The sequence below is a fragment of the Corvus kubaryi genome, unplaced genomic scaffold (genome assembly GCF_017639235.1).
Source record: "Corvus kubaryi isolate FWS band 111438036 unplaced genomic scaffold, C.kubaryi_AGA036_p1.0 37256, whole genome shotgun sequence".
NCBI classification, from domain to species: domain Eukaryota; kingdom Metazoa; phylum Chordata; class Aves; order Passeriformes; family Corvidae; genus Corvus; species Corvus kubaryi.
The window spans coordinates 3,273,662-3,285,886 of NW_024581076.1; positions in this window are offsets into that span (position 1 = coordinate 3,273,662).

Genomic DNA, 12,225 nt, shown 5'->3' on the forward strand with positions numbered 1-12,225 from the left:
TTGTCTTTCCCACAAATCAAGCAGTTGTATTGTCTAGCTGAGGGGTTTTGTCCAATGACAGGATGAGAGTCTGAGAAATCTGTCTGTCCTGATAATGTTGCAGAGAGTGTTCACATTTACTATCAAGGCTTCACTAGGACATAGTCAACATGTTGATTTTGCTAAAATAAATGTCTGGAATAAAGGAAGACACTAAAAAAACCCCATGATCCTAGGAAGGGCATTCATTTTATTTTTCCCCAGAGAGGAAGAGGTATAGCTTGCCAGCCTTTTAAGTTGGTTGCTAATCAAATAATGAACAGGAATAAGCTAATTCTGACTATGTTTTCAATTACCTTAAGGAACTTGATGCCCATGAGTTTGAAGTTTTTCTGTTAACATCTGAATACTTCTATGCAGAGGCCACCTTACATGTATAACATGACCTTCAGTGCTTCCATTGTAATCAAATTTCTTTTACAGAATCATAGAATAGTTTGGGTTGCAAATGACCTTTAAAGGTCATTGTGCTGGTTTTGGCTGAGATAGAGTTTTCTTCATAGTGGTTTTTTTGGGGCTGTGCTTTGGATTTATGCTGAAAAGCCTGCTGATAATATAGAGACGTTTTCATTATAGCTGAGAAGGGCTTTCAGAGTCAAGGCCTTTTCTGCTCCTCATCCCACCAATGAGGATGCTCGGGGTGCACAAGGAGCTGGAAGGGGAGACTGTCAGAACAGCTGACTCCAACTGACTCAAGGGATATTCCAGACCAAATGGCATCATGCTCAGTATATAAAGTGGGGGGAAGAAGAAGGAAGGGGGGATTGTTCAGAATGATGTTGTTTGTTTTCCGAAGTAACCGTTATGCACAATGGAGCGCTGCTTTCCTGGAGATGACTGAACACCATGCCTGGTCACCATGGCAAGTGGTGAATTAATTCCTTGTTTTGCTTTGCTTTTATGTGTGGCTTTTGCTTTTCATATTAAACTGTCTTTGTCTCAACCCATGAGTTTTCTCATTTGCATTCTTCTGATCCTCTCCCCGTTGAACCAGGATGAAATGAGCAAGTGGCTGTGTGGTTCTCTGATCATTTTTGTGACCATTTTCTGTACCCGCTCCAACAGGTCTGTGCCTTTGCTGTGCTGAGGATTGCTGAGCTGGGTGCAGCATTCCAGGTGGGGTCTCACAAGAGTGGAGTAAAGGGCCAGAATCACCTCCCTCACCCTGCTAGCCACACTGCTTTGGATGCAGACCAGGATATGATTGGCTTTTTTGGTTGCAAGTGCACATTGCTGGTCATTGCTGTTGGCCTTGTTGATCTTCATGAGGTTCATATGGGCCTACTTCTTGTTAGAGTCCCTCTGGACAGAGTCCCATCCCTCAGGCATGCCAACAAACATCACTCAGCTTGGTATCATCTGCAAACTTGCTGGGTATGTACTCGATCCCACTGTGTATGTTACTGTCCCCCAGCAGGACAAGAGCTTGTGAGAGTGATGCCTCCTGTGGCTGGAGCAAGACAGCTTCATCAATGGGCTTCCCTTGGTCAGGCAGGCTGTAGGAGAGACCAAGCATGAGGTTCCCTCTGTTGTCTCAGTCGCTTGAGTCTTACCCATAAGCTTCCAATCTGTTCATGGCTATTCTTCCAAGAGATCTCTTCACACTCTATCACACACAAAGCTCTTGATGTAGAGAGCAACCTCTTTGATCCTCCTTCCTTGCTTGTCTGTCCTTGACAGCCTGCAGCCATCAGCAGCCACACTCCAGTCATGGGATTCAACCCACCACATTTCAGTAATGGCAACAGTAATAGCACCTTACAGCCAGATGATTTGCTAGAATTACAGGTCTCAGGATGTTTGATATCATAGATCTAATTGTCTGATGACAAATAAAAAGATATATCAGTATGAAAAATTGCTTGCTGAGATCCTTTGTTTATTCCCTGAACATTCTGCTGTTCCCTTAATAACTCTCAATGTGTTCTAAATCTAACTTTTAAAAGTATGTTCTGTAAAATTTTGTATTAAGATTGTAAACCTAAGTATCCACAAAAAGTGATAATTTCCCATTTTCAAGATATTAATGTATGAAGTTCTCTTAAAAGTCTTTTGGAAAAATCTTTGTATCTCTTTGTACTTATGAAATAAGTAAATGCTTACAAGTTCTCTAGAAAATTAAATAGTGCTTTCTGAAATGCACGGAGATCTCTAGATAGAACTGTAAAGTGTCAGTTTGTGTACCATTCTGAGAGCATTTAATAGATGACTTGGTAAGCTCTGAAGGAAGTTAGGGTTTATTAAGAGCATGTTAACCTTTCCCTACTTCTTGTGTCTTGGATATAGCTTGAAAACCCCTTACACCTCTCCTCCAGATTACAAACTCTTTTATTGTATGCACATGTCTGGCACAATGAGTCTATATTTTGGCAAGGATCTCTTGGTCTATTGTTATATAAATAATTTCTCTAAATGTTAGTTCTCTAAATGTCCCTTATCCATTTTTTTTCCTAAGAGGGTCTTAATACCCAAACATTTACCACTCTAGTCTAAATATTCCTCAGCTGAACTACAACATGAATAGGAAAAGAATTGAAGCTTTAGAGAAAATGGCAATGATCCCATTGTTCCCTCTGTGGGCCAGACTGTGCACTGTAAATCATGCATCCTTCAGAAGAGAAACCACACATCCTTCTGCCAGGACTTCTGATTATAACGTTTGTACATTGAAAACTTTAGCAGATCACTTCTTAGCTTGAGCTTTAGCAAGGAGAATTTTAATTTAGACACTGAAATACAGAAAGTATTAAAATCAAAAGCAAAATGTTGCCATTTCTCTTTCAAACTAATTTCTAAAGAATAAAAGCAGATTATTCATTCTTCATCATGTCAGTTGAACAGAAAAGACAATTCAGTCTCTTTTGCAGGGGATGGAATGCATTCGTTTCCATCAGTTTCATAGTTTGTGGCTCAGTTTGGCTTCTTGCTGTTCCAAGTAAAAGGTATATATTCTTGGAAACATTTTAAGAAAGCATTTACCTATTATTTTATTCAAATGAAACAGTGCAGAATAAAACACTCCTAACTGGCTCATAACTTAGAGTGAGTTTGTCACTTCCTCATCAGGACAGTATTGTTTAGTAACTGAGACGTGCACACTCATATGGAGAGCTAAGAGGACACTCTTCTCATTCATACTGATCCTTTCAGAATGGAGTCAAAGGGAAGCCAAGATTGATGCTGGTGTCCTAACTCCACAGCATGATTTGTAAGACCCAAGGACTGAAAGGAGATGCAAACGCCTTGTGGGGTGGACAATATAAGGACAGATTCTAGAAGAATCTTTTGCACTTTCAAGAGTGCTATCTTGCTCTAGTTGGCTGTGGATTGGCAGCAGCCTTTTTGTTCAATTTGCAGATGCAGTTTATTGTCACCAGATAAATTACAGAAGGAAACTAGTGTACATGTCCTCTTCTCTTCTGGCATCTGTAGACAAAGTGATGAGCTCTCTGATTTGGTTTCCTACCGGAGGACATGCACGAGATTTAGGCCATACACTTCATGCCCCATAAACAAGAACTCCACCTCTTCTTTCAGTCTTGAACCTTCATCTGGGGAGAGGAATTGTTTCCTTCAACGTAGATTCTGAAGCATAATGCTGTCAGAAGATTACTATGTAGCACTATAAAGCAAACCACACAGAAGCTTAGAATAGAAAGTAGGGAAGAAAAACACCAGCTGATCCAGGAGGAGGAGTTTGCAAAGGTAACGTAGCAACCACATTCACTGATATGTTATTTTACTCTGCTGTGTAACTGGAAGCTTTGAAGAAGCAGGCTTGCATTAGATAATCTCAATTTATATGAATCAAAACCCAAACTCTGAATTCTGACTTAAAACCCTCCTAGTTTCCTGTCACCAAAAACACACTCCTTGGTAGAATAATAAGGACCTTGGTCTTCCCTGTTCTGTGAATTCAAGATAGATCTATTGTGCAGATACATCTGGATTCCTAAACTCCATATTGTTGTTCTCATAGCTTAAATTTTCTAACTCTAATGAGAACTTCACCCTGGCACTGAGGGAGAAGCCTGGACACTTGGTGGCCTCCATCATAAGCTGCGGAACCCAAGTTTTAGACTTTCAGCTCTGCCCTGGGAGACTACATTGGGTTTTCCTGTCTCCTGGAAACCCTGTAGTCTTTTGTGACTTTGAAGAAAAGCCCCAGAGTCACCAACAGATTTGAATTAACCACAGAATCCCTGGAACTTAACCAAAAATTTACCTATTTCCTCTTTCTTCTGTAGAAAATGTAGAAATGTCAAGGTTTTGTTCAAACTAAGCGACATTTTTGTTTTGACAACATCAGTTTTCCTAAATTGACCCTATGTTTGACTTCAGGCTATGCTGCCTTAGTACTCGCAAAATAGATATCCTTGAAAGGCTACCCTCAGTCTTCAATTAGTCCTGATTGCTACAGCCTGTCTCTTAGGTTAAGTGGAATAACAAGAACTTTTTGCTTTAGACATTTACATGGGTGCATTCTGTTCCCCTGTACTTATTATGCCTAGGTCCCTAGACATGTTTGTCTGTCCTAGAGTTGAATTTGTAGAGGTGAACTAGGACAGACATAGCATCTGATGCTTAGCAAGGAACCCATTATCACCAGGCCTCTGGAAGAATCTTTATCTCATATTGATCAGAATGGAGTCAAATTGCATGAAACATCTCTGCCTTTTCCATGGCAAGAAGTACTGGCATCATCTTGAGAAATAAATGTCATAGCTGATAGTCTATTGGCTGCTGTGGAAATCATAATTGTGGAGGAAAACAGCAAAATAATTGGCTGAAAAATTTAAAAGGGAGAAAAATTTTCCCCCAAAAAACTTTTCTTAGTATTTTCTTTATTTTTGTGGACAAGTCTACAATAATCTTAAACTTGACTTCACAGAATATCTGTCCTAGACCTATCAGGATTCAAAGTGTAGACTTTCCATCCAAAGATGTGACTTCCCGAGCTCAATTCAGTAAGCATTCCCTGAGGTGTCCCCGTAGAGAGAATCCTGCATAAAACAAGAGAGACAGTGGCTGTCACCCTTCTTCTTTCATCTGTGTGGATTTTACCCATAGGGGAAATGTGTATTCGTGTACTGCCTTTTATAACCTCCAGATCAGAGGGCAGTATAGGACAGGTCTCCATCAGTCTCACTGTTGAAAGTGTCTGTTTGGGTAGAAGTGCAATACTTGTTGGGCTGAAGAGCATAAAAATGACCATAGAATTAGCAGCCAGAGTTTTTAATTGAAATCAGAGACACTTCAGTTCAAGGGCATGCCTCAGTTCTCATCGTTCACATGGAAGCTGTCCTTTTGTCAGATATTGTTTCCTGTTGGCTAGTTTAGGCATCTTTCTGCTTAGAGTGGGACTTTTTGAAGTGGCAGCTCAGACATATAACTAAGAATCTGGATGTTGGTCACCTCAGCCCAACAACATTACCTTCTCTGCCCTTTGTGGTCTAGTGTTAAATCACTTGCTTAGATTGCAATAGAAGCTTGTGTTCGCATTGGGAACTGATTTCAGTTCTGCAAAGCCCGAAAGAAGCAAATTCACAGTGGACCCCATCTTTTCCTCCCCTTCCTAGGAAGAATAGGATAGACTAGATTTCCCTATAGGATTGAAAACAATGGCCAGAAAAAATCTGTATAGTAATTTAGACCAGTTTAATGGTTTGAAATAAGCTCACAAACAAATAAGGCATTTTATAAAGGTCAAAGAACAAATACTGCAGTTCAGCAAAAACCTCATAAATTTAGTAAACAAATCCAAAACCAGAGCAGTTTCTCCACCCTTCCAGACTGGATCAGGGTTTAGATTGCCAGTCTCTCAGATGGCCTAGGTTAAGATTCATGATTATGCAATTAAGAATGCTTGTCAGACTGAATGGAAGATGACATTTGGGTACCTTATTTTATAACGCTTCATAAGCTTTGTTTAAACAGTATAAACAGCAGACAAAGGAAAAATTTGATTTTGCAATAACAGCTATTTTTACGAAAGCAAAAGTCACATGACCTCTCACCCAGTTTTTAAGAGAGCAACAGAACTTGCTTTGCCTGCCAATCCTGAAAAAGACTGAATTTAACGTCAAAGACAGAGGTCTTGATAGGCAATAGTGCTAAATTCTAAATGTTACATACTAATAGCTTCCCTCCTTGCCTTAACCTCACTGTTAGGATGAGAAAAAAACCCATACAGTAAGGCTTAACCCTTCACAGCTCCTGACTTTTACAGCAGCTGTGGACACCCTGATTTTTCACTAGGCAGATTTTTCCAAGTGAAATTGATGGGTAGCTCATATACATGGCACATGTTCATAAACATGTAGGAGGGAAATCAAGGTCTCTGTGAGTCCTAAATATCCTAACTTCAAACTATTCATGTCAAGCTACATTTAGATTTGTCATGATGCATCCCTCTCAATGTAAAATCAATTACAAATCTGCAGGCAAACCTTTGCTTGTTCATTGCTAATTTCAACACATGCACCTCCAAAGTCACCTTAACAATATTGGTAAATATATCCTGCTGGATAACCACACACAGTTTCCTTCTGAAATGAAGCTTTCCTTTTCCCTCCCTGAAACCTTTAATAAACTCCTCAAATGCAGTATTACACCCTGTAAAACCCTCAGTACTGACTGAATTTTGTATTTGATATCCCAAAAATGGAAACCCTGTAAAGTCTGATTCAGTAAGAAGAAGGGCCAAGAAATATCAAGGTGAATAATTAACAAAATAAGCATTCAAGGAGTATATATTAGTGAACTGCTTACAACCCATCTGGACTTCAGCAGTCTGATACAAAATATGCAAAAAGAAGATGTTTAAATATAGGACTAGTATTGTGTCCCCTTTTCAGAGAAGAAGTGGTGAAAATATAGTGGTGATATTTCTGCCCTCTCTTTGTAATGACAGACAAAAACTGTCTGGCTTTGGTACACAAAGTGAAGGGCTGGTGAGTGAGGCATGAAGGCCATGGCACAGACAGCAGCAGAGAATGCAAAGAACCCTGAGGATCAGTGCGGGCAAAAGGGACAAAGTAGGCTGGGTTAAACGTGCCAGAGTTGGGAGCAAGGGAGGGAAGGGGAAAGATGGGATCCTGTAGATAGCTGTAAATTTGCTCATGGGGGAGAGGGGCTAAACTAGGATGTACAAAATACTGGTGGGAAGGTAATAATAGTCTTAGATGCTTTATTGAGAGTATAGGTGGAGAATCAGGTGCACAGAGCTAAGAGGGATAGTAAATAATTTTACAATAGAAGAGACAGTTGTGCTTTCAGTTTTGTTGTTCAATTGTGGAGCTTAGGATGTTTTGTGCTCACCTTATGGAGATTTATTAATCTCATCAACTGACTAAATCTATTCACTCTAAGGACAGTACTGACTTGGGACTCAGTTCAGCTGCCTCCATATGGCCACCTAGTTCCATCTGAGACAAAGTAGGGTATGGCCTTTCTGGAGCTGGCAGATACACCATTACTTACGAGGAGACTCAGCCTCTAGCTGCCATTCCAGAAAACCAGAAAAGAGGTATCTGAGGCAATCTGAAAGCTACCTTGGGCATCTGAAATGCCTCTCTCTGCAATTAAATTGAGATCTTGATCTCCCTTGATGATAATGGAAGCTTATCTGACCTGTAAAGACCTACAAGTAGACACCTAAAATTATGTCTCTGAACCGGAAACATACCCCCAGGTCTCAGCTCTCACCTCTAAGTCTAGTGCCATTTGAAATTCCCACCTGGCCTCGAGCCGTCAGTCTGGAAAAGCACAGGTCTCCTCTAGGTGTTGTGTCATACCTGACAGCTCCATGAAGATGTTACAGCCTCCTTGAGGGATCTTAAATAGTAGCAGACACAAAGTTCAAGCAACTGAATCAAGCTTCCAGCACCCAGGCCTTCAGTCACTCCTACAAACACCCAAATCACTGTCCAGAGAAAAAAAGCACATCCAGTAGCCTGGTACTGCTGTGATTAGGCACATTCAGGGAGATAAACTGTTACACTTCAAAGGAGTTTGTAACAGAACACCTTAAAGTATGACTATACAAATAATAAGGACAAAAAATGAGCCAGAATAGGTAAAAAGCATTTAAAAATAGGATTTCTGAAGAATTTGCAGGCCTAAATCCAAGATTACTTCAGTATCTCATATTAGGCAGGCAGTCACTGGATAAAAGTAATAATCTTTTGGAACTCAAACTGGCCCCAGAGTCGTCCCCTCGTTCATAAAGTCCCTAACCAAGGAGTTATAGATAGAAATTCATGTCTATGTTCTCCAACTACTGCAGTAAAATAGTATTTTCTATACAGTGAGTTTCTGAGACACAACTTTGTAAGCTTTTGTATGTAAACTGCGTAAGAAAACTATGTATGCAAGTATATGTTTGGACTGTGGCCGTACAGGAAAGGGGGTGTACTGCCGAACTCTCAAAGCATAAGGTGAATTTGAAACTGGGCATCTCAGCTGCTGTTTGTGTAGATGATAATCTCGTGTATTGCTTGAAAAGAGGATTAGCAGCTCAGAAACCCTTTTTTCCCTCTGCTCATTTTAAAAGTAGCAGCGGCCCATACCTGGTTTAGAGAAAGTGTGTTTAGACACCAGCCTTTGAAGAAGGCAGTGAATCTCCAGGACAGTATATAAATTGTAATTGAGAAATGAGACTTAAGTGTAAGAATCCTCTTCCTTTCTCTGTTGTGAGGGGGAATAGGGCTGGATGGTTTCACACACACTCTGTTGAGTTTCCTGGGCCTCACTCTAATTCTAACTGTGCATCTCCAGAATCTCCTATCTCTTTCTTGAGGACCAGAGAAGATCTAGATATTGCAATGATTGTTGCTTTGATACCTAAACTCACATTATTATATTCTATTTTTATACCTATTTCTATAGGTATTAAACCTCATGTAATTTCTTTACTACTTACTTCTAAATACTTTTTAAGATGCAAATTGTAAATTATCTATATTTTAGATATAGATACTACTTTTTGAATTAAGCCTCGTAATAGGTTGTAGTGCACGTATAAAGCAATGTACCACACACCCTTTGGAAGCAGAGATTATTAATGGCACAGTCACTCAGATATATGAAGCTGATTAAACTAAGACAGAAAATATGGACAAATCTGCCATAAACATAACAACCTTTTAACCACACACTGAGTGTCAGGCAGCTGCAAGACGGGGTTGCTCTGTAAAATCAGCTGAGCTGGCAGCAAAGTGTGACAGTACCCTCCCTGACACAGCCCCATCCCACAGCACCCTAACCAGCAAAGCAGGTCTGTGACAATGACCATGTCCTACCATGAGTCCAGATAATCAGACCAGTCCCAAGGGATGAGACACGTTGAATCTGAGGTCAGGCTCAGGACTGGTGGGTTTATGGCCTGGCACAAGCATGCTGTCCATGCAGCTCCAACAAGAAGCTGGGGCAACAGCTGGGGCTGAAGTGCAGCTCCCAAGCCAAGAGGATTAGGGTCCCTTTGAGGTTCTTTACACTTCTGTCCCACCCAGGTGTTTGATCCAAGTTCACACTAGAGTTAGCCTTGAGTGCAGTGGCCCTACCACTAGGAAAAAGTGGCTGCTCAGTCTCTGTAGGGTCCTGACACTGATCCAGAAATACGTTTGCTAGGACAGCAGCAGGTTAACTCGGGATGTGACAACAGCCCTAGTACTTGAGGCACTTGAGAGCTGCAAGCTTGGACTTCCTCAGGCTGAAAGACAGTAAAATCCTAATCTTCCTGGGTGAGGCCTTTCCAAAGAAAAAAGTTCTCTGCAAGCAGAGGTGTAATGCCCGCCCTCACCTGAGGATCCAGAGTCTGACTCTGGAGCAGGCAATGACTCCTGACTTGCAATCTTGAATTACTGAAGAGTAACCCTTGGGATGGTGGTGGAGAAAGGGGGAAATCCAGATATACCACAGACTTTTCTATTCACTTATTTAGACACATTTTTATTTGGCTTCCAATTGACCTCTGTCTGTCACAGACTTGAAATTGGAATCTTTTATCAGTGCCTAGAATTGGACATTGATACCCCATAGATCTTCTGCAGGAGCTGAACTTCACCGTAATATACAGTGCCTTCTATGCTGGGTGGTTCTAGTCCTCATTACAGACTGGATGCAGGACCAGGACGTTAATTTACTCTCCATCAGACTTATCCTACATTATTTTAACACTGGAAAGACTAATTTATTTCACAGATGAATATATATACTGATAATTACTCCTTTCCTCCTCCATTTGGCTAATTCACATGGCTTAACTATCCCTCAGCGATGCTGAAGACTTCTGCAGGAGGGAGGGAGGAGCTGCCATTCAGGTTCTTCACTACCACCCCGACTGGAACAGGCTGCTCCTCCGTCACCAGCTGACCTTTGCCTTAAAGACTGATGCACTTTGCAGAGGTACAACAGGGCTGGTCCCCTGTAATTTGATTTTTGTTTGCCATGGAAAGGCTGGTTTGTTTGCTTTGCACTTAAGCCCCACAGTTTATTCAGGACTGTAAAACCCTTCAAAATCACACATAAGTAAATAAGTGAAAAACAAACAATGCTGAAAAATTGTCTGCTTAAAAGAGAGGGATGACTATTGCTTAATAGTATATAATTACCAGACTTCATTTTACAGCAGAAAAATACATTTTCCACCCTCCAAATGTCTTCTGTGAGACGATAAAATCCATAACATTTAAAAAAAACAAGTTCAGTGTCTGTTTAAAAGAGTACTGTGCCTGACTTTCTACTTCAGGCTGTTGGTCACGACACCAGAGGATACTGAGGTCAGTGTTTAAACTGAAAGTCCCAGTTTAACTTTTATTATTGTGTACTGCTTAAACTGGAACTATTGAATCATAAACTATGATAGGTAAATGGCACAACATTAAAGAAATTAATTCCATAGTTTAGAGTTTCCTGTCCTGATCCCTCTGGGCCAGTCCAGAAGTCCTTGCTCATTTCCTTACTCCTGGTCTATCAAAGTGTTTAAACACTCTAGATTTCAGTGGGGGTTTGAGCATATGCTAGTTGATTCAACACTTTAATCAGATAAAATCCTCACTAAAGTCAGTAGGAATTTTTTTCCCTAAAGACCTAAAGTTTTGGTCTTCTGTTTGTTTGTTTGTTTGTTTTCTAAATCCTGCATTTGAGTCCACACAACTTGAAATTAAGAATTTATGTGTTTGGTAGTTGTTGCTATGTATCACTCCCTGCCCAAACCAGTTCTTTCACTTTGGCTATTTAATTGCTGGCAAGTAATATTAGTGGCAAGAGGAATTTAACAGATTGGGTAGTGCTGCAGTAGGTGGAGACATGCTGAGAAGAAGGTTGTAATAATTTGTATCAGGTGCTACCAGTTTACATTGTTTTTAAACACTGAGAAGAAAGGCACACTTTTTCTTTATCCCCTCTTGAGCTACCATTAAAACATCTTTACCCATTTAAACACCTTGAAGTATACCGTAGCTTTATTTTCCCTCATTGCTTCGGTATAAGCAAAATTTATTGGGGAAAAAAAAAAAATGGAAGTGTGTTGCAAAACACTTGGAGAAAACAGAATGGAGAAAATATGCTTAAATCTCACATACATAGCTGTTATACAGCAACCTGGTCTGCTGAACTGCAGCCCACTGCACTGTTAGAAAATTTAGTGAGTATGTAGTGAGCAATGAATTCTACTGAAACTGTGTTAACACAAGGCTTCTTAACAGGCTTATGATACCAGTTTCTTCTGAATTCCTTTGGTACAAGCCTGTTTGATGAACATCTCACAAGTTAAACCTTTGGGAGCCTTTTAGAGGCTGATGAGATCAGGCAATGTGCGCTGGCAGTTTTGACTTGGCTCCCTGCTCTTGTGGTGTCCTGGACCTTCCTCTTCTGCTTTCTAATCAAACCAGATGTGGACCAGCTTAATTTTAATTTTTTTAAATTAGAAACCAACAATACCACTGCCAAACTTTTTAGAAATGGGAATGCTGCTAAGCCTGAGCAATAGATTAATGGGAATACAACATTTTTGGAAATTTGTGGCTAAGCAAGCACAGGCTTTGGAGAGGGTGGGCTGCTGAAGGATATAGCATGAGATGTGCAGCAGCCTTAAATTATCACTGCTTTCCCTGCAAAGGGCAGGAAATTCCCCAACCTGTGCAAGGTGTCCCTTGCTTTAGTAGACTCAAAGAAATAATTTCC